The sequence below is a fragment of the Marmota flaviventris genome, chromosome 14 (genome assembly GCF_047511675.1).
Source record: "Marmota flaviventris isolate mMarFla1 chromosome 14, mMarFla1.hap1, whole genome shotgun sequence".
NCBI lineage: Eukaryota > Metazoa > Chordata > Mammalia > Rodentia > Sciuridae > Marmota > Marmota flaviventris.
The window spans coordinates 14,536,670-14,559,766 of NC_092511.1; positions in this window are offsets into that span (position 1 = coordinate 14,536,670).

The following is a 23,097-nucleotide window of genomic DNA, read 5'->3' on the forward strand; positions in this document are numbered from 1 at the left end:
TGTGGCTTCAGAGAGCAGTGAGGAGCTCAGCCACCGCTCCAGGTAAGAGAAATCCCATCTGGGTAGTTTGGGGCTTAGAGGGATCCACGTCAGAGCGGTTGGCAGTCAGGGAGGGCAACTTCACCTGCAGCCAAGGCAGTCACTGAGGGACCACGCCAGTCTAGATCATCAGGACACCTTTTGTCACCAAACCCACTAGAGGCCCTTGCCCTAATTTCGGAATACCAAATAAGGATTCCCTTGTCATCCTGAAAGGGGAAGTGGTCTCAGTGATGACTTTTCAGGAAGAAAAGGGCTTAAGGCAGAAATAGACTAAACTCTGAGGTATTAAGTGATGCTTCCTAAGAACATAAATTTGGACCAAATTCAGTTTTGGACCTGTCATACACTTAGGGTCACCACTGGTCACCTTCAGGGTAACCTGTCATATACTTAAGGTGACCAAGCACCAGTGTGCTTTCAGGGAGGTACTTCCCAAGGACATAGGATTTGCTAACACCGAGGAAGTGCTACGCAATCTGGAATGGTCATTCACCTGAAAGGATGCAGAAGTTTTTAAATTTAGATCATGGTCGGTTCCTTATTTAAATCCCACCTCCTTCCCACGGCCCCAATCTCCTTTTTGGTCTAGATCCTGCCTCCCTCCTCTTCCCATTCTGCTTGCTGCTCCTCCGCCTTGCTCCTGCCCATCCATCCAGCTGCCCCCACTTTGCCAACAACAGGCCCAGTTTACTCCAGCTCTCATCCTGTGGCCTTCGGTTCCTTCTGCCTGGACCACTTTCACCTCTTTGTTCTGATTCTTCCCAGTATCATCTCCTCCCCCTGCAGATCTCAGCTCAGAGATGTTATATCCCCCATCTGCTCTAACGTCATGCCCCCATAACGGTCCAGACTCTCTCTCCCTCTTTGCTCATGGTACTTATCACAGGTGGAGATTGGCTTCATTGTGTACCTTTCTGCCTACCACTTAGCACGGAAGCTCCAGAGGGACAGGAGGAACCCTGTTCAGGACTCTGATGCTCATTAAATACTTATTGCCTGGGCAACTGCAAACAAACAAACAAATTTTAAAGAACAATAAAAATTTTTTAAATAAAAATGCTTTAATTTTTCTCTTTTCCTTTCCTTCTTTTACTCAAGAAGAATCACTAGGTTTTTTTTTTTTTTTTTTTTTTAGACTAATGATTATTTTGGTGGATCAAGTGAAAACCAGTCATTAAGCCTGCCTAGCACAGGGGTTTATTAGAATAAATACTGCTTTCATCCTGGTGAACATTATGGAAAATTTCCTTTTACTCCAATCCTCTTCTGAAATTTTCTTTCTAATTTCTGCATTAGATGTAAAGAACTCACGGCTGCTATAAGCAGTAAAGGCTGGATTTCAGCTAAGGTCAAGTGCTTCTTCTACTGATTAAAGTTATGTCAGCAAAGGAGATGCCTATAAAGTGAGTAAGTTCTCCCACCATTGATGATCTTAGGATGTTTCTGGTTCCCACTAGTTTTCAGGAAAAGCAGAGGAAATCAGCTTTTAGGTAAATCTTTGCCCTTAATCTTGACAAACTGAATTTGAGGCATGTTTTATACATACTCAGTGAACTTCTAGAAAAGGTCGACTTGCCTGATCCAGCCTAGCCATAGTTTAGTTTTTCAGTCTGGATGGAAACTATTTATTCCATCACTCATTCATTTACTAGACTTTTTTGGACATTGAATAAGACAAAGTTTCTGTCCCTGAAGAGCTCCCAGTCTTGTCAGGGCTGGTAGTTGGGGAGGAGGACGAAATTTTGCATATGAACTCCTAGCTAGCATCATATGGTATGTCTCCAAACACCAAGGGAGCATGATCCATAATTAATTCTGCTGAGGGAAGGAGATTGCCCAGAGGAAGTGGCAATGGGAAGCTGACCTGGGTCTGGCATAACTTTATCAGTTGGAAAGTGAGAACACGCTCAGCTTCCAGGTTGCAGGTGCCCAAGGTGTGAAGTTCCCCTGGCTGTTCAGCATCCCAGGGCAGATGAAGGCAAAGAAGGGGTGGCAAGAAGAATCTAACCCACACCCCCAACGCAAGAGAGCAGGGAAGGCCAGGAGCAGAGGCACTGTTGAGTGAGAGAACACACTGGGTCAGGGGAAAGAAATTCATTTATCCCTTTGAAGAAGGATGAAAAGGTGTCCCACAGGGCACCTCAGTGGGTTCAGGAGACCTCAGGGAGGCGGGGAGTGGCTATTTCAGTCACAGTCACTGGGACACCCCTGCTCTTCAGCAGGTCTGCAGCCACACACAATGCCCTGGTACCCAGAGCTGTGACCCAACTAAAGTCACACCTAAACCCAGGGCCTGTGGCTCCTGATGGAGGGGCCACTGAGAAACAGATTAGTGCTGAAAATTACCCAGTGGGGAGAACTTGGAAGCCTGTATGTCATGGTTGCTGTCCACTTTATATCAGTCGATCATCCCAAAAGTCAGCCTCAAAACTGTCCTCAAAACATTACAGTTTCTTCAGTGGCCTATATGACCTTGCCATTCATTCTTTTTTTTTTTTATGCATTATAGTTATATACAAAACTGGGATTCATTGTTACATATTTATATATGCACATAATATAGCAATATAATTCAGTGACCCTATAATTCTTGGCTTTATTGAAAAAATTTCTCAGCTTGTCTGAGTCCCATATTGAGCTACATAACTCAGACTTGCAGAGAAAACAACTTTTAAAACTTTGCCTGGGGTCAGTCTGCTCTTCTTAAAAAAGCTATTTATCCACTGGGCACAAAGTAAAACAAAATGCCTTTAGTGTGTTCAGGAGATTTATCCTGCACATTAGTTTATATTATGCCTCTAGACCGCGTTCTGACTTTTTTTTTTTTTTTCTTATTGGTACTGGTAATTGAACCCAGGGGCACTTTACGACTGGGCTTTTTTATTTATTTATTTATTTTCATTTTGAGACAGAATCTTGCTAAGTTGCTGAAGCTGGCCTTGAACTTTCGGTCTCCCACTCCAGCCTTCCAAATCGATGAGATTGCAAGTGTGATTCAGATTGCTTCCAGTTCTGACTTTTAGTTGCTCAGCTTCTGACAGGGTTACTCGGGCAGTTTCTTTTTTCTTTGTAATATTTTTTTATGTTTGTTGCTTTTATTTTTTTTATATAATTTTTTAATTTGTTCTTATCAGTTGTACGTGATCGTCGAATGTATTAAGGCAGTTTCATCTTGGCATTCTAGTCCCTTCTCCTGCCTCTCTGCAGAACAGCCTCTGGGAAATGGGTCTATGGCTTGTGTCTGAGCGGCAGAAGGAGGGCCCTCGGATGTGCAAGGCAGCTCTCATTCTCTCGGGTGGCCATGGTTTACCTCTGGCCTGGTACGGCTTGGCTCCAAGCCTCTGACTTCAGCAAGGTGGGAACGTAGGGTACGCTGCAGAGCCAGGCCAGGAGAGACTCTGGTCTTTGTGTGGCCAGGTGTTAACTGTGTTTATTTTGGAAAGCTCACACGAGTCCTGTGCTGGGTGGCCTGTGATGGAGACCACACCCAGCCCTATGACAAAGCGGGTGTTGGCCAGCCTCAGTGATAGGCCCAAGATTCTCAGAAGCCCCTTGTCACCTGGGAGTAGGGTCTGAGCTCTACTTTGGGGCTTCCTAGATGAACCCTTTAACCCACACCCCTTTTTCAGTGCACCTCAAATCCCCTGGGCTTCTGGCCAGGACACCCCAGAGCTGGTGAGAAAGCCAGGAGAAACCAGGCAAGATCAGCTGCTCCTGCTAGCTGCAGCCTGGGGAGCAATTCTGCAGTTCTAAGAACAGACACTGTGCGCAGGCTTGAATGCCAGGTGGAGAGAGGCCCTGCCCCAGTCCACTGCCCGGCAGATCACACAACAAAAGCTTGAGCCTCACATGCCAGGAAAGTGAGTCACACACGTAAAAGGGAGGGGAGTTGACAGCTGAAAAAACAATCAACACAATGATCATGCTACTCTCTGAAGTTTGTACTCATGCTTCAGGGACCTGCTCAGGGCCTTGGAAGGTCCAAACCTGTCCTCTTCCGAGGAGCTCTTCCTTCTTAGAAGCTCAGTCTGGCAGCCACAGTGCCCACCCTGCCCATTCTGTGACCTTTGTCAGATGCTCCTCCCAGCTTAGCTCACTCTCCGTTGACTTTTCTGAGCACCACCCCTGGCCAGTCCTGAGAGATCCTAAGAAGAAAGAAGTGGGAAAGATTTCACTCTTCCTGGCCTCAAGGGCCTCAGCCTTACAAGGGAGGCAGACTACTTTAATTATAATCATTCCTGTTTGGGGAATGCCTTCTATGTGCCAAAATTTCTACACAGATTATCTCTCTTCCTGTCCATGACCAGAGGAGTATAGTGTGTCTCCAAGTTATTGATGGGGAGCAGTCAAGGCCATCAGACAGTGAATGTCAAGGCCCAGATTCAGTGTTGCCTGGTGCCCAACCTGGACTGCTCGGCTGCCCTGGGAAACAGGTCTATGGCTTGTGTCTGAGCCGCAGAGGGATGGCCCTCGGATGTGCAAGGCAGCTCTCATTCTCTGGGGTCGCCACGCAGTTCTGATGCTGCAGATGCCATGGGGAGAGCCTCCACATCTGTACTGGGGTCTGGGGAGGGGGCCTGAGCCAGTCGCAGCTGGTTCTCAGGCACAGCCTAGTGCCAGCTCTGCCCTGGGCAGAGAGTCAGTGCCTCTCCATTGGCATGAGGGCTCCCCTAGGGCCTCTGGGCCTATGCACTGGAGAAAGCAGTAAATGCTGACAGACTGGGCACCAGAGTAGGGGTCCTGGCCAAGGCTCACCCTCAGAAGGACAGGCTACTTCAACCCCTAGAACCTCAGTGGGAATCAGAAGTCTCATTGTGCATGGGTCAGAAATGGTATGAAATGGAAGACCTGTCAAAGGCTCTTCTGAAAATATTTAATGAGGGGACAGTTACAGACCATAGGCTGGCTTCATGGGATTGAGGCAGGGTTTTCACAGCTGGCACATAAAAATCATACAAATAAGGGATGCCAAGTTATCTATGTATTTCCTATGAGCAATGAATAATTTTTAGAATAACTATTTACAGGTATACTTAAAGCCATGATATTTGGAATATACTTACACTAGAAAGTCATTCATTATTTATCTGGAATACAAATTTAACTGGGCATCCTCTACCTTTCTCCCTTGGAACATCAGATTCAGGATATCCCAGGACCATTTAGGCCTGAAGAGGCAATGGCAGAGAACGGGGTGCAGGAACCTGGTGAGGCCAGGCTCCCCAGAGAAAATGCAGAATGCAAACTCAGCCACACAGGAGGGGAAGAGGCAAGGGGAAGAGCGAATGTCTCATCTCACTCTTTCCCTGCCCTCTGGTCTCCTGCTGCACCTCCGCTTAGCAAGGAGCTCCCTTGATGCAATCCTAAGTGGTTTTGGCACAGTGCACAGCAGAGGATGCAGGGCAGAGAGATGCTAACAGAAAATATCCAACGTGACTGGTGAACCAGTTTCTAGCCCCTCTTCATTCTGTCCTCAACAATTTGGATTCATCACATGACTCCTCCCTTTCTCCAGGATCTACTATGGCTCCCACTGTCTCAAGCAGCAAGTTCAATCTCTTCAACGTTTCCAGTTTTAGCCTTTGTTCTCTCATCCTCTGGAATGCATTCGCTGCTCTAAGCAGACAAGACTACTGAACAAAGGAACTCACTGAGACTCCCTCCAGCCCCAGGGCCTTTGTTTAAGCAAAGGTATTCTTCAGGACCATCATGGAACTTAGAGCTGGAAGGACCTTTACCGGGATCTATTCTCACCCCCTGTACCTCGACTGGAAACCTCAGATTTAGCAAGAGAAAAAAGAACTCATAAAGTTACTTCTCCAGCTGATCAACCCTCCCTGGCCTCTCACCAACTCTGCCAGGAAGCCTGGTCTGCACTTGGAAATGAAGCTGCGGTTCTCTGCTTTCATCACTGGTCGTCTGGTTTCTAGTTGCTGCCTGATTGGGAATCCTCTTCCCTGACCAGAATACAAGGTTCTTTTTCTTAGCTTTCCCTTTAGCACAGTGCTGGGAATGTGAACACAATAATTTTGTTTTTAAATTGCATCCGTTGATTATAGTTCAACAATTTAATCATAGTTATTAAATAACTAAAGTTCTGCCTGGCTTGGTACTGGTGGTATAAGGGGGTGGGGAAATACACAGGGTTTGGAACAAGAAAGCCTGGGATTTTTTTTTTTTTTTTTTAAATAAATCCTTGCTGAGTTTACTCTGGTGAAAGAAATTCTTATTGCTGCTGGAAATGCCACACACAGATGGGAGGTCAGCTGTCCTGTCCTGGTGGAAAGAGAACATTTCTGCTGGACGTTTAAACTGCTTATGTATTATGCACCACTCCCCCGAAGACAAGACGGACTTCTCTATAGGGTTTAGTGGTCGAGTTAAAATCAGGATCACCAAGAATCTTTTTCTCTAGCTTTGGTATTCTCCATCTGGGGTCCCTGTGAGCTTTTTTGACAAGTGTGTAAGTGTGCTGTACCTGTGTGAAATTTGGGACGGGGAGACGGATCGGTAGTTATTGTCAAGTTATTAGAAAGATGATCATGATGCCATAAAAATTAAGAAAAAGTCGAGGATGTGGTTACTCTACTCAAGGCCCTAAACCAGGTGCTTCCTCAAAACTACCTGAAGAGCATCTTAAACCAGAGGCGACAGGTCCAGTGTGGGTGACATTGGCCTTGTATGTTGGTGAAGGAGAATCTGAACCCTTGAAAGAGTTTGCTGTAGTTTGGATCTGGGGTGTCCTCCAAGGGCCCATATGTTAAAGGCTTGCCCCCATCCCAAGGAGCTATTGGAAGGTGGTGGAACCTTCAAGAGCTGTGACCTAGCGGGAAGAAGTTAGACCATTGTGCATACGCCATTAGAGGAGACATTGGGACCCTGCCGCCTTCCTCTCTCTCTCTTTGCTTCTTGGCTGCTATGAGGGGAGCAGCTTCTTCTCTCACATCCTCCTCCATGATGTGCCATATCACCACAAATCAAAAAAAGAGAAAAGAAAAGAAAAAAAAAAATGGGACCAATCAACGTGGACCCAGACTAGGAATTAAAAACAAACATTTCCTCTCTTTAAGTTGATTTATCTCAGATATTTTGTTATAATAGCAGGAAGCTGACTAACACAGGAATCTCCAGGTAACTTGGAAATCAACCAGAGGTGGATGAAGTGATGTTGGCAGTGGTCCTCATAGTGTGGCCCTCACACCAGCAGCATCAGCATCAGCTACTAGAGAGGGAAATTCTCCATCTCCTCCCCAGACCTCATAGATGAGAACCTCTAATAGAGACCCAGCCATCTGGGTTTTAACCAGTCCTCCAAGTGTTATGCTCGAATTCAGGACCCCCAAAGACCACCAGAGACCCAAGATCGATGTAAGCAGCAAAGAGGTGTTTATTGAGAGCTAGCTCGGTCCTCCGCGCACACACACAGCAACTGGTGACACTGAGAGGCCCCTAGCCCAGGGTTTGCAGCAGTTTTATACATTCTTTGGAGAGGGCAGGGACTTCACATACATCATAGCAAATCATCACACACCGCGGGAAAATCAAATAACAACTCTAAAACATGATTAGCACATTCACTGGCGGGAACAAGTTGGGTAGGGGTGATTGGTCAGTACAAAAGGGGTATTGGTTTGAACTGATTGATTTAAACCAAGAGGGGTGTACGTGCTGAACTACATGGTTTCCCAATATGTTATCAACCACCATAAACTACTGGGAGGGTCATCTGGCATCCCAGGTATTTCCCTGTCTCATGCTGATTGGTGGCTGCTAGGGGGCTGCTATGGATCCCCACCTAGCCTGACTGAGTCAGGGACACCTGGCGCAGCAGATCTCTCCTGTAGATAAACAACTTAGCAGGGTGGGAATGTGCTTAGGAGTGCTCTGTGGGTTTTTCCAAGGACAAAGGTCATGTCCCTTTCTTGGACAGGCTTTGCTCTGAGATAGAGGCTGGTTTTTCACAAGTGATGCTGGTGCACTCTACAGTTTGAAGGCCATGGGTGTTAAGCATCCTCTGACCTTGATGGATTCTCATCTTAGCCAATGAGACCAAAACGAGTCATCTGTGTGGGTTCTGTCCCACTAGGCCTGCTCCTTCAGTGTCTTGTCCTAGTGGTAGACTGTGTCTCTGGTGAAGTTTCTTCTATTGTGAAGACTTCAGACTGAGACATCTTTCTGTCCTAGCTCCTTGCGGGTGGCAGACCTTGGCCTCACAAGCCAGCACAAGGCATCCCAAGGGTAGGTGGGGTTCCCTGCATCTTCGTCCTAATCCTGGTGAGCTGGGTGTGGGGGCAGAAGTGTGAGGGGCTGTGACCGACCGTGTTCTGCGGGCCTCCTGCCTCTTTGCTCTGATCATCCGCCTGTGAAAGCCTTTTGCCTCCCGGGTTTGGTTCCGGTGGTTCCAGCAGAGCTGTTTCTGCTCAACATGGCCCTGGAACACAAGCCAGCTGAGGAATTCAAGGGCAGGTCACACCCTGAACTAACACAAAAGCAGAGGTCTGTCCTAGGATTCTGCAGGCAGTGGTGACAGGTCCCAACTCGCTGAATGAAATCATCTGCATGTTACAGAGCACAAAAGCAGAGGATTTCTAGTCGATTTAAGGTATACAAAGCAAATGAAGGTTTGTCTCCTCCCTCTTTGAAATGCAACTGTCCCTTTAAGCCAAGGACTGTGTGTATCTTTGCCTGCTAACCGACCTCCTGACACAGCAGCGCCACCCAACATGTGAACCCTTCCATGCGCTTTCAGGTTTCATGGTTCATTGCATTCCCAGGTTTATCCCCATTTGTCTTGTCAGGGTGTTCAGGAAAACAGAACCAGAGAGAGAGAGAGAAGAAGACTTATTTTCTGGGATTTGCTCATGCAATTATGGGGGCAGGCAAGTCCAAAATCTGCAGGACGGACTGGCCAGGAAGGAGCTGATGTTGCAGTTTTTTGAAGGGAAGGAGAGAAGAGAGAGAAAAGAAAGGAAAGAGGGAGGGAGGGAAAGGAGGATCTACCCTAAAGGATAATTGAGGCCTCTAATCTGGGGTCAGAAGCTGTTTGCATCCCCTTCTATACTAAGGAACTGTTCAAGTTCTTCGGGCTCCTGTAGAGGTCCCTGGCTGTACACAGGTGTGAGCATGCAGGTGTGGTGTTTGCACACAGTGACGTTTTTGTGTGTTGACACACCGTGCAGGACTAATTGGTATGTCCATCCCTGCCCTGCTCTTGTAACAGTGTCCACTTTATGCTCTGAACATAGCCCTTGCTGCTCTGCCACTGCAACTTATTTTTAAAATAGATGTGTTTTCTTCTCTCCCCCTCCCTGATCTCAGGGCAAACAGGATTACCTTTCTCCCCCATCCTAGGCAGAGTTATCTGTCCTAGGGTACATACCCACCATAGGAACAAGGTAATCCAGACTTTGGAGATGGTACCAGGAGACCTCAGAAATGACCATCTCCCAAATTAACAAGCAAATTACAACTCCAACAGAGAACATGTGGAATGTAGCCTTTGAATCACCTCTTTAAAAGCCCCCTATTCCTGCTGAGGGGCAGCCTTTGGGACAGGAGTCCCCTTTGTTTGTCCTTTGCTAGCAAACCAATAAACCGACTTTTTCCCTTTTTCCTAAAACCGTGTCCTCATTATTGGATGGGCATTGGGGATAAGGACCGAGCTTTTGGCCTAAAATCCTTCCTCTGCCCTCTCCACCTCTTATGACCTTACAGTGTTTCAGACCCTTGAAGCTTTAACTGACCCCCACCCTACTGGGACACCTTCACGTGCCGGGCCCTTTAAGGCAGGGGCAGACCCAAAATGGGCTGATGCAGAGAGCAGAAGAAAGCGGAGTTGGAGCATGAAGGGGCCTCCACTGGGAAAGATCCTGGCGAGAAACAACCTAAAACAGATCTCTGGCAGGCAGCAGAGGTGTCCCGTGACAGGCAGGAGTAGGGAGGCCAGGCTCTAAGCAGGACCGACAGCTGCAGGGGATTAGAGAGCTCAGCCCCTTAAGGGGGGGTGGGGTAGGGGGATGGGAATCAGTCTCTTGGTTTTGTCTGTTTTACACACTGATTTTGTTGTTCTTGTTTTAGTTTGGTTTTTTGTTTTCTCTGAGGGGAAGGGAATGGTGGAGAAAGTTCTCAAAAATTGGTCTCAAATTTATATGATCTAATAAATGGTTTCCAGAGCCTGGGGGACTTCCTGGGGCTGTGGCTCCAGGGATCTGACTCGAGAATCTCACCAGGAGGAATGGAATTCCCAGGTCTAGGCTGCAGAGGAGGGTGACTTTTTCATGTAAATTATTACGTGGCCCTGGTCGGCTGCAGCCTGGTGTGGGAGCAGCTGGCTCCTGCTTCTGGGAAAGGCGGGGGTTTGGGCCTGGAGATGAAGCACAGCATCCCCGGATCTTTAGATGACCTCAGGGACTGAATTTCCTCTGCACCGGATTTTCTGAGGGTTGAAAACCAAATGCTGGGATTTCAGTGATTTCTGTTTCCGTCTTTAGAGTTTGCTGGATTTTAGAAACATTTGCTCTGATCAGGGGTTTCATGGTCCCCTCTCCCAGGGCTGCAGGTGTGGCTGTCCTCCCCTGGGCATCAGGGACATGGTTCTCAGGTGCCTGGACTTGGAGGAAGTGGGGGCTGGAGACGTGAGCCCTGTGTGTCACATCCTGCCCCAGCACTTTCCAGGAGGCCTCTGTCCAGACCAGGTCCCTGTTTGAATTCTCACCAACGTATGAATGGAGGCCAGGCTGGAGTCCCTGTGGAGTGACTCTGGATGATGGGACCTGTCCTATCCCCGTGTGTCCCTGTTCCTACCGGGGCCTGCTGTCAGATCCCAACAGGGCTCCCTGAAAAATGCCACAGGGCACTGTATTCTCTAGGGTGCCCAGACCACATGGTTCCAGGGAAAACACGATACTTAGCCATGGGGTTTCGAAGGCTGCCAGGCTGGGCCGCAGCACCTCATGGCTCAGGAATGCCACACATTCTACTTTAACCTAACTATGGGACAAACTCAGCTGTTGAGGTCAGCAGGGCACTGGACAAAGGAATAAATCTAATCAGTCATCCCTCCTCTTTGAAGACTGGAATCTCTTGTCCATTCTGACTGATCACCTCTGGGGCCTCTTGAGGGTAGGCTGCAATTTGCTCCAAATTAGAATGCCTTTGCAGGGGCTCCCGTGTCCCCAGACACAGATTTCTCTGGCCTCTCTCCACCCTTGACCCTGCAGGCCCACACACATTGCTCTAGGTGCAGGGACAGCCAGGTTCCACCCTCCTCCCTCAGGTACTTTGCCCTCAGAAGACAGAGGCTGGTCCTCTTTCCTTCCTCCCTTCCTGAGGATTTCACTGCACACTTGAGAAATTCTGAAGGTGGGATACACCGAGGCACCTGGGCACCTGGGGCTCCACCCCCAGCCTTCTCTGTCTACCTTCTACTCTTGTCAGCTCCGAGTAGGCTGCAGGAACAGTGGGCTCTGGGACCCATGGAGTGCAGACACCTCCATCTTTCCCCATCACCCTCAGTCTGTCCCCAACACTTTTGCCCCTCCCCTCCCTGCACCAGGACAGTGCCAAAGCTGTGGGAACTTCATTGGGAGCTTCCTCCTGTCCTCAGCTACTAGTTCTTGCTGTGTACCACTTGGATATCTACTGACTGGGACTCCTGCATGACCCTTCAGATCAGGCAGGTCTGTGTTTTCCTATAACATGCCCCGTGCAGGAGTATATGGCAAGGCTGAAGTCGTGAGTCTCAGGTTTACGTGGCCCAAGTGCACCATGAATTGCCTTCTGTTAACAGGCCTCTGGCCATCTCCCTCCAGGCTGGGGGACAAACTCTCCTCGTTCCTCCTCTCAAAGGCGCCCCCTGCAGGACATTGGTGCCGTTTCCTCCATAAGCTTGGACTTCTAATAGACACCTCAAGCCTGCTTTGCTATGTCCCTCAGATAAGGACATGGGTAGGGGCTGGCTACCTGCTCATAATGGAGAGGAGAAAGCACTGGGAGAACACAACAATATCTCAATTAACTCTCCTTCCACCTTTCGCAGCAAAATCTGATTCATGCCTTCAGACCAGGCCCTGGAGGCTGGGGGATTGGAGGTGGGCAGGACAGTATTAAGACCGGCCAGTGAGTGGGGGACATGTTGAGGGGAGCATGGTGATGAGCCCAGTAGGTGAAGCAAGGGTCTTATGGTCCTAAGGGGCAAGAGGAAGTGAGCCAGAAACTCTCACAGCCCAGGGTTTGGGTTTCTGTAGCACAGACGCCAATGCCTTCGCCTCTGTATTTTAGTACTTACCTCCTTAGCTCTAAATAGCATGCTTATATCACTAGTTAATTCTCCCAGGTGTAATGTCATTCACTGAATTGACACTATAGAAGATTAGAATTTCATTCCTTTCCACTATACAAAAACATGCACCTTATCCCTTCAAATATAGTTAAATTATAATTTTAAATAAATCAATACTGTGCATTTACATTATTATTATTACTAAGCCAATGATATTCACAGCTGGATTAGATAATATACTTCGGTGACTTTTCTTGCTTATTTGTATGCTTTTACTGAAATTAATCATTCCCTTATTTTATTTAGTTTCTAAGTACTAAATAACTATGGAACCCCAAATTTTTGTCAAGTATATAAATTTCCTTTCAAGATATGGAGAAGTCTGTGGTGTCCTACCAATTTGATTTTCCTGGAAAGTCCCTCTGGAACCCTTGGGACCTGCATATAACTGTCATGGTAATATACCCTTCACCTGTCTCCTGGGTAGAGTATATCCTTTTATTTCTGAGAAAAGGTGCACTCAAGGTCAATTTTTTGATGCTTGAGTATTTATGAAACTCTTTATGCTTACAGTTGATTGACAGTTTGGCTGGGTACAGAATTGTAGGTTGGAAATCCTTTTCCTTTATAGCTTTGAAAATACTGTTCCATTGCCTTAAAATAATGTTGCTCTTGAGAAATACGAAGCTTATTTGATTTCTACTTCTTTTGTCCACAACAGGATTCTCTCTCTCTCTCTCTGGAAGATTTAAAATCTCTTTGTTCCCAGTATTGTAAAATCTCACAATGACCAGCATTGCCTTGGGCCTCTCTTTGTCCATTGTGTGGAAAGAACTATTTGAAGTGGAAATTTATCTGTCAGGTTTGGGAAATTTTCTGAAACACTTTGTTAAAGATTTCCTCTGACATTAGCAAGTTTTTCTACTTTCTGAATACAGATGGAAATAGTATTTCTCCCAGAAAATAACCAGATCTTGCAGGTTTAGAATGTAATCAGGGAAGCAAGTAATGAGAAAAAAGATGAGCAAAGACATCCAAGTAGGTCTACGTGGAGGAGGGGACAAAGCACAGGCAAACTTTGAGTAGAACTTTGGAAGGTCTACTTTTAGTCTCAGCTGAGGTCTTTTGTGTCAATGAGGTGCTGGGAGCCTACAAGACTCATTTTTTCAGAGAGACTTCTCCAGAACAGTTTAAGATTACCCCAGCCCCCTGTCTCTGATATCTTTTCTTTTTTTTGCGGGGGGTACTGGGGATTAAACCCAGGGACGCTTAATCACTGAGCCACATCCCCAGCTCCCTGTTTCTTTTTATTTTGAGATAAGGTCTTGAGTTTCTTAGGGCCTCACTAAGTTGCTGAGGCTGGCTTTGAACTTGAGATCCTCCTGCCTCAGCCTTCTGAGCCACTGGGATTACAGGCTGTGCTACTACACCCAGGTGTCCCTGGCACCTTACTCCGTTTGGTTTTATTTGTCAGATGGCAGGTGCTCAATGCTTTTTAATTATCTTGTATCTCAGTTCATTTTCTCCTGCCATCATTCCCAACACGATGTAATTTACAAGAAAATAAATTTATGTCTCACTGTTATGGAGGCTGGGAAGTCCAAATACATGGGCTTTGTCTTCTGGCAGAAGGGCAGGTAAGTATGAGAAACAGAGAGAAAATTGGCTGTGCCCATCCTTTTCACCAGAACCCAATCCTACATCCCACAGTGAGGCATCAAAGCATAGACAGGGGCAGAGCCTTTGAGCCTAATCACCTCTTCAAGATTCCATTTCTTTCTTTCTTTTTTTTTTTTTTTTTGGTGCTGGGGATTGAACCCAGGGCCTTGTGCATGTGAGGCAAGCACTCTACCAACTGAGCTATGTCCCTAGCCCAAGACTCCATTTCTTATTACTGTCAAAATGGCAATTACATTTCAACATGAGTTTGGGAATGGAAATTCCAACCTCAGCAACTGGGATATAACTTTTTTTTTTGTCTTTAAAGTGAGGGGGTTGGAACATAATTCTAAATGTCTCACTAGCTGTAATGTCCCATAGTTCCACTTTTGTCACTGTGTTGAAAATGACTTGTAGAAGGCAATGGACTAGTTCTTACGAAGACAAGTATTCCTCCATTGAACGGCTGATTCGCCATAAGGAAGGGAGCCCTGTTTGCAGGGGAACATGTCCATCCCATTGTGTCAGGGGGACCCTTAGTGCTGAAGCAAGAGCCAGCTGGAGCCACAGAGACCCCTGGAGAGTTTTCAGGGCTGCCAGTCACAAATCCTCCGAAAGCCTGAGCAGAAAAGGAGATGACGTCCAGGAGGAAGAGCCTGACTCCCTAATGCTGGGGCTGCCCCAGGCTACTCCTGCCCTGGCCCCTTCCCCATGCCCCTGGATCAATGCCCCCTCCACGGGCTGCCGAGGCTTCTCACCCACCTGCCCTTTGCCCTCTGCCCTCTGTTCTGATCTGCCACCCCATGGCTTCCATCATCTCTTGCTGGGCCTCTTTTAACTGCCTCCTAATGTCCTCCACCTGGTTTGTCCTCTAAAAGATCCTCCTCATTGGCCACCTTTCTAAGGCCCAGAGCAGACTGCACCCTTGGCCTACTGCCCACCCCCCACCCCCAAGGAGGAAAGTAAGAGAATTCCATGAATACCTTGACTTTATTCTTTTCTTGGTTGTTGTTGTTGGCACCAGGGATTGGACCCAGGGGTGCTTAACCACCGAGCCACATCCTCAGCCATTTTTATTTTTTATTTTGAGGCAAGTCTCACTAAGTTGCTTAGGGCCTCACAACGTTGCCCAGGCTGGCTTTGAACCTGCAACACTATTGTCTCCGCCTCCTGAGTCACTGGAATTACAAGTGTGAGCCACCCTGCCCAGCCCCTACTTTATTCTTTAATATCATGGGTTGACAATGCCTCTCATGTCACCTGAATCCAATAACAGTCATCTGACCCAGACAGAATCCCCTTCAAAAAACCAGAAATTATAGCCAGGTGTGGGGGCACACACCTGTAATCCCAGGTTCCATTTGGTCAAAGGGTCCTTCAATCCTCACTGGGACTCCATGGGAGGTCAGTGCTTTAGTGCCCCACTCCAGGAGACTAGTGTCAGATGCCTGATGTCAAGGGATGTGACAGAGGCAATGTCAGACTCTGGGCCAGAATGATGGCCAGCATGGAATCGATACACACGCAGCGCATGTTTACTGGAACATATATTACACCATCACAGACAAGGAAATAGGATCTTTTGCTTTTTTAATGTAATGAATAAAGTTAACAGTATCATTAATCTTGTGTCTATTGCTATAAGAAATCTGCTGATTGGTAAGGGCGCCCTCGTGTGTCAGTGTGGTGTAAGGTCAGCTTGGCACTGAGGAGCTTCCCCCACATTTTTCTCCTCCTAGCTCCTGTCAGACAACCCCCTTGGTGCGCTGTGACCAGCAGCACCCACAGAGGGGCTTCTCCAAGCTGACCAAATGTTTTGTCCCTTCATACTGTTTACAAGTTGCTTACAAAGCATTGAGCACCTGCCATCTGACAAGTAAAACCAAGCAGAGTAAGGTGCCAGGGACACCTGGGTGTAGTGCATTCTCAAAAATGATCAGGGAACCCAATATGGTTATATGGCTTGTATCTATTGATTTCTGATATATTAGTATAACACAGAGAATTTAAAAATATATTTAATTCATTTTAAAATAATATTTTGTAGCAATGTAACATTCTCATGAAAAACTAGACTTTTTTTCTCTTTTTATTTGTTCTTTTTAGATATACATGATAGCCTACATGAAGTAAAACTTGTTCTAATTAGTATCCTATTCTTGTGGTAGTACATGATGCAGAGTTACCCTCGTCATGTATTCAAATGCAAGGCTAGGAAAGTTATGTCCAATTAATTCTACTGTCCTTCCTATTCCCCTCACCCTCCCTTCCCTCTATTCCCCTTTGTCTAATCCATTGAATTTCTATTCTTCCCCTCCCCACCCTTCCTTATTGTGGGTTAGCATCCACATATCAGAGAGAACATTTGGCCTTTGGTTTTGGGGGTCTGGTTTATTTCACTTAAAATGATATTCTCTAGTTCCATTCATTTACCAGCAAATGCCACAATTCCATTCTTCTGTAAGGCTGAGTAATATTCCATTGTGTATATGTATCACATTTTCTTTATTCAGCCATCTGTTTATGGGCGTTTAGTTTGATTCCATAACTTGGCTATTATGACTCAAGTTACTATAAACACTGATGTAGCTGTGTCATTGTAGTATACTGATTTTAAGTCCTTTGGGTATAGACTGAGGAGTGGGATAACTGGGTTAAATGGTGGTTCCATTTCAGGTTTTCTAAGGAATCTCCATACTGCTTTCCAGGCTGGTTGCACCAATTTGCAGTCCCACCAGCAATGTATGAGAGTACTTTCTTCCCACATCCTCACCAACACGTTGTTGTTGTTACACGTATTAAATGTTGTTGTTACATGTATTCTTGATAATTGTCATTCTGACTGGAGTGAGATGGAATCTCAGTGTAGTTTTAATTTGCATTTCTCTAATTGCTAGAGATGTTGAACATTTTTTCATATATTTTTTGACCATTCATATTTCTTCTGTGAAATGCTTGTTCAATTCCTTTGCCTATTTATTGATTGGATCATTTGTTCTTTTGGGTTAAACTAGACTTTTTAAAGCAAAACTTTTGTAACCAAGGGTGGCTTTATTTTACAATTTTGCAAATCCTTTTAGTGTCTGGATCAGCAGAAGACAGGTGGATTCTCGCTTTTGCCTCTGTACCCAGCCCCTGCCATATGGTGTCACGTAGTCTCTGGGAAACTCCACTGTGCATGCAGGTGAGTGAGAAGGCAAATAAAGCTTTCCTCTTACTCGGGAAACAGTTTGGCCTTAGGATTCCCTGAAAGGATCTTGGGAACCCCTAAGGGGCTCCAGACCACTTTGAAAACTGCTACATTAGCTGAGTTCCATCCCCAGCACCACGGAAGAAAAGAGAAAGAGGAGAAGGAGAAAGAGAAGGAAAGAAGTAGAAAAATAAATAAATAAAATATAGTTATGTGGGCCACAGGTCTAGGGACAGATCTAGAAACTAAAAAATTCTCTCTCTTTGGCATTTGAGTTCTTTTTTCTTGGTTCATTCAAAGAACCTAGGTTCCATGGAGACAGGCAAAGTTCATGATCCTAGGATACTCTGTATTCAGGAGAAGGGAAGAAATGGCCCCAAATGGCCACTCTCTGTCTGGTGAGGTCCTGACTTGCAGGTCCATCAGGGCAGGGGGTGAGTGTTTCGAGGGCAGCGTCTGAGCAATTCCTCTTGGCCTAGTACATTTCAGAGCATCTGTCACCCATTATCCTGTTCAGCCACTGCTTGGAGCCGCTCTGGCAGCTAATGTCATTTTGAGATACTCTTGACCCCTTAGCAGAAGCAGGGGACAGTCTCTCTCTCCTGTAAACCAAGAAGGCTGAGAAAGGAGTCTTGATTGTCCCAAGAAATGGACGGGTCCCTGATGTACCCCTCTCTATCCACAGGCACTGCTGGGAGGTGTGGCCTGGACACCCTGCTCCTGCCCTCTGTGTTCCTCGTCAACTCCCGGCATCTGTAAGCTTCACTGGGGTTTATGGAATTGCTCCTGCACCGTTGGCAGCTGGCTTCAATGCCTTCCTGCAGGGAGAAACCTCTGGATTCAGACCAGTGGGAGAGCCACAGAAGGGTCTATTTGAGGGCAGGAGATTTTGGAATGTGCTCACAGCCATCCTCACCCCATGCCAATGCTGGCTCCATATGTGGGAAATGGTGCGTAGGAGTCTGACTGCTGTGGTCTTGAGACAGTCACTTCCCAGTGCTATGACCTTGGGAGAATCTCTTTGACTTTCTTAACTCCAGTTTCTTCATCTGTAAAACCTGACTGATAGAATCTACCTTCCCAGATGCAGTGAGATTTAAAGATCTGCAAGGCACTGAGGCATTGGCCAGAGAATTAGCAGACCTGAGACCTGATTTCAGCTGTCACATCCTGAGTGTGTGTGACCTGGGCACAGTCCTTTTAGCAACTGCCTCCACAGTGTACCTATACTTTGTTCTGGTCACACCTCACCTTCTCTTCTACCCAGGTCCCTGCCAACATCATCTTTTTGTCTGGAAAATGCAGGAACCTCATAATTCATCTCTCAGCTTCTACCTTCACCCTCCTATCCCGATCTACTCTGCATGCAGTGACCAATTATTTTGTCAGTGGTCTCTCCATGTATTTTTCCAAGGACCCACTCTGGGGGCATGGTGGAGAGAATGATGTCCTTGTATCTGGAATCACATTCTGAAGCAGACTGCCCCAGCTCAAATGAAACAGAAGTCTCCTGTTTAAGCTTTAAAATGCAATAACATTTTGCATTATAACTTCCAAAATATATTCATTTTTAAATACATTAATTTAAATATTTAATTATGTGCTCTCATGCATTCTGGAGAAAGGTCAGCAGCCACATTTATCTTGTGATTTCTGGTTGCTAGGGAAATTATCAAAGCCTTTGGAAGCAGGGGTGCCATTCTCTTTATGTTTGAGAAACAATAACCCCCAGGGAGCGTCCTAGCTTCTCAGTGGGATGCTGCAGGGCCCTTACCTGCACCCTGGGGCTGCATCTCTCCAACCTCTGTCTATGACCTTATCTTCCCTCCCCTGAAGGCTGTCATTTCTTCATGAATCTCCACTGGGGATCCTGCCCCTATTTGGCATCTGTCACTCAGCTGCCCATTGGGTCTCTAACTCCAGGTTTGTGTCCTTGATGAAGGGCAGTTGTGGGGAAGGAAGCAGAATTGCTTGCACCATGTTGATGCTCTGTGAAGACCACGCTTTTGGATTTTCATGTTCTGTGAGGTTCAAGGGCATTGTAGAGCAGATGGAAGGGTAGAGGACATGCCATACCCACAGTCGGCCCAGGTCACATGGGGTAGGGTGCACAGGGTCATTTCCTGCTCTGGTTTAGAGAGGCATGGTGACTTCTTTGGGCCCAGCCAAATTTCAGGCCATCCACCTCCTAACACATTCCTGACCAGGGCTACTGGGCACCTCTCTCTGGGAAAGGGCTGGGTGGGTGAGCTGGATGCAGGGAGGAGGCAGAACCTCTGGGGTAGGGTTCCTCCTTGGGTGGGATCCAGCTGGGGGCTGGTCTACAGGACCACTGGTGTCTGGGGTGACCAAGGGCCCTCATTTCTTGTCCATGGTTTCTGGAATGCAGGGATCTCTACACGTGAAACACAGTTGCCATTGGCATCCGGACTCCCCAATTCCAATGGCCTCTCTGTTTCATCTTGAACCTGAAAGCCATGATGAATCTGTGCTTTGTCACCATCAGTTGTGTGACCCTGGACCACTGGCTGCACTGCCCTGGATCCAGGGGCCTTCACGTGAACAAAGTGGAGATGCTGTTGTCTATGGAGGGAGCGGGTGTGGGGCTCAACGTAGGCCCAACCACCCTGCTTCACCCCTGGGGTCTCTGACCAAAGTCCAGAATTCACACTGATCCTGCTCTTGTCAGAATTTCTATTAGGACCTGACCCTGCAGAGCCTTGAAGGTCCTCAGTGGATGGGGAACTGAGCCACACGGCCTTGGATGGGCGTGCATCGTGCACTGGATCTGAGATCCAACAACGGTGGCGTGAGCAGGAGGGGCCATCTGAAGCTCTCCCAGGCCCACAGACCCTGGAACCTCTGTGTGGGGTGGGAGCATGGAGCCCCTTCTCTGCACATGTGCACTCCTCACTGCTTGTGTATTTGCAGAGAAAACTTCCTGTTATTGTGAAGTGTGCGTGGTGTGTGGGCAGGGTGTGTTCTCAGTTCACACTACTGGAAACCAGGGTCAAGGTGATGAGGGAAGGCTTCTGCTTACATTTCACTTTGCTAATTGTCCCCAACAATGGGCTCCAGGTCCCTGCAGCAAAAGCCCCAGGGAGCCTGGGTGTCTGCTGGAGGGCTTGCACAGGACCTGTCTGAGCTCAGCCTGGTCAGAACCCCAGGGGTCCTGGGGGGCTCTGCTCCCACTTCACCACACACAGATGATGTCTCAGTCCTCGCCCTCCCTGCGCCATGCTGCCTTCTCAGGGGCTGATTGAAGGGTCCAGTCCAGCCTGGACTCTGACCCGAAGCCTCATGCCTTATGTTCCCTGGTGTTCTCCCTGCCTCAGGCCCATCCCTAGACCTCCTGCAGGGCGACCTGTGATTTCTCCATCAGCCAACCCCAGGGTCTGCAGCCTCACCACTCATTGCTCTTCTAGGATCCTGGGCAGGCTCTGCCCACTTCTCCTCCCTGCCAGGCTGCTTTGGAATTGGATCCTTGCTTAATATGAGCTGACCCTCCAGCCTCTACCACTGCAGGTCTCCTCCTGATACGTAAGTCCCAGCCACACCTCCTGAGGGCCCCTGGCACTCACAGATGGCCGTCTTGGGCCCATTCAGCCAGGCTCTTTTTCGCCATCCATCCTGTCTATACCCTAACTTCCCGTGCTTTGGCCTCACTTCCTCAGCCAGACTGGGAGTTCCTGAAAGGAACTGGCCACATTCTAGGCAGCAGGAGTCCTGAGAGAATGTTTGCCAGGAGTCATGTCAGGAGGCTGGGGCAGAGGTTGGTTGAGGAAGGGGCATGGATGGAGGCTGTGGGCTGAAGGGACAGGTGGCGGTAGTGTCCTGGAAAGAGTCTGAGCTTGTCCTGAGGTTACTGGTGTCATAATAAACACCAGTTGCAGGAAGGAAGAGAAACAGGCCTATATAGGCATACACACCTACCTACATACATAAAACATAAATAGAGGGGGCCCTGACTGGTCACTGGCTGCAGTAAACCTCTCCAATCTGGAGCTACAGAAGTCCAGCTGGATATCACACACTCCATGCACTTCACCCTGAGCAGCACCCCTCAGTTCTCTGCACTCAGGAAGCTGCTTTTATAAACAGTTCTCACAAACGTTGGCCTCTGGGCTGTAAACCCGCAAAAGGTTAGGAGCAACAAATCAAGGGGTCGTTCGATGCTTCTGGCCCACATTCTGGTGGTGCTGAGAGGTGACAGCTGTCTGGCTGAGTGAGGGATGAGACTGCTGATCTCTAAAGGGCCCTCAGAAGGCCTCAGCGAGCCCAGTACCCGGGGCCATCCAGTGCAGGGGCACAGGGCTGCACCTCCACAGGGCAGGGCCCTCAGACGGTCTTCAGTGTGCTGCTCAATATGGAAACGAATGTCCATGATTAACCTTGAGTCACGAAGAAAAGTTAAATGATGTTCAAGACTTTTCAAAAGGATCAGGAAGCCCTTTTATTTTTATTTTTTTTTTTAGAAATTAGAAGTTTATTAAAGGACAGCAGAAAAGACTTCTCCCGGAGGAAGAAGGGGACCCAAGAGGTGGAATCCGTGGAAGGGATGTTGTCTCCCCTTTTTATAGTTCTTTCAGTGATGGAATGTAGGTGGGAAGGACCGAGGGGTGGGACACAGGTGGGCCAAAGAAGTAATCTGGTCAGGAAGGACTTCTGAGTCAGCACCTTTTTGCTGGGGGCTGTTCATTAACCTTTCTTTGAGGTGGACTTTGGCCTAGGGCCTTTTTGGGACTTCATTAACATTCCATGAGTTGTCCTGTGTTTTCCCTGAGTCATTCTCCGCACGGCCTCCATTTTAGATTTCACTCGATATTAGACCCGATTTACCTAACTACACTGACTACCTAACTTTAAATCTGGCTTCATTCCCCCCTCTAAGTTGGGAACTCCTTACTGCTGTAAGGAAGGGGGGCGAAGAAGATCTTTCTGGCTTCTTCAGGCTGAAAAGGGACGGTGTGGGGCAAGCAGTTTGGAGTCCCCCTTTAAAAATCGGGTCTATCGAGTGGTCCATGATAGAAGTCTGATTGAGAAGTAATAGGATGGAGGGCCATTTGAGTGATGGATGGTCTATAAGAGAAACAAGAATTCATTAGTACTGGAACCATATTGATGCAGCAATAAATGCCATAGCACAGGAATATGCCAATGAGTATGATGGCAAAGACAAAGACTAACAATGTTTTCCACAAGGAAGTACCAAGAACCAGGAGCTAAGATATTGTTTCCATGACAAAGTTGCTGAGGACATGGAGGAAGCCCTTTTATTAATTGCAAGTAAATTTCCCTCTAGAACAGCTAAAATTTACTTAAGGAACCTTGAAAGAATCCGTCCTTTGCTAAATAGAAAACTATGGAACTCCGTTTCAGGTTCCCCAAGTACCCTGGGACTTTGCCCTCATCCTGGAGGCGGCACAAGTTTTAGCATTTTAGGGACGAGGCAGGTAACCCACTGAGGGCCCCAGGACCAGTAGAAGGGTAAGTCTCAACGTCAAGTGTCCTGACGCCAGCCCACTGCCCCACACTGCCTCTCTCCAGGATGACTTGGCCCCGCTCAGGCTCCAGAGGGTCCTAATGTCACAAAATGTCCTCTTCCTCAGATGCCTTCCTCCCTCTGGCCTCTCACTCCCTCCCCAAAGCAGCTTGGAGCTTCTGGGTGTGACCTTCACCCTACTCTCTCTCCCCCACCAGGGAGCTCACCACGGATATCACTTTGATTCAACCCCTGGATCTCTCCAGATCACATCCTCCAGAGGGAAACGGTGACCTGGAGTGCGGCGGGCTCCAGGGCAAACCTCCTGGGTTCAAATTCTAGCTCTGCTACTTACCAACCGTAGCTTCAGCAAAGTGACCTACCATCTCTGGGCCTTTGGTTTCTCCATCTGTAAAACGCAGACGACAGTAATATCTAACTCAT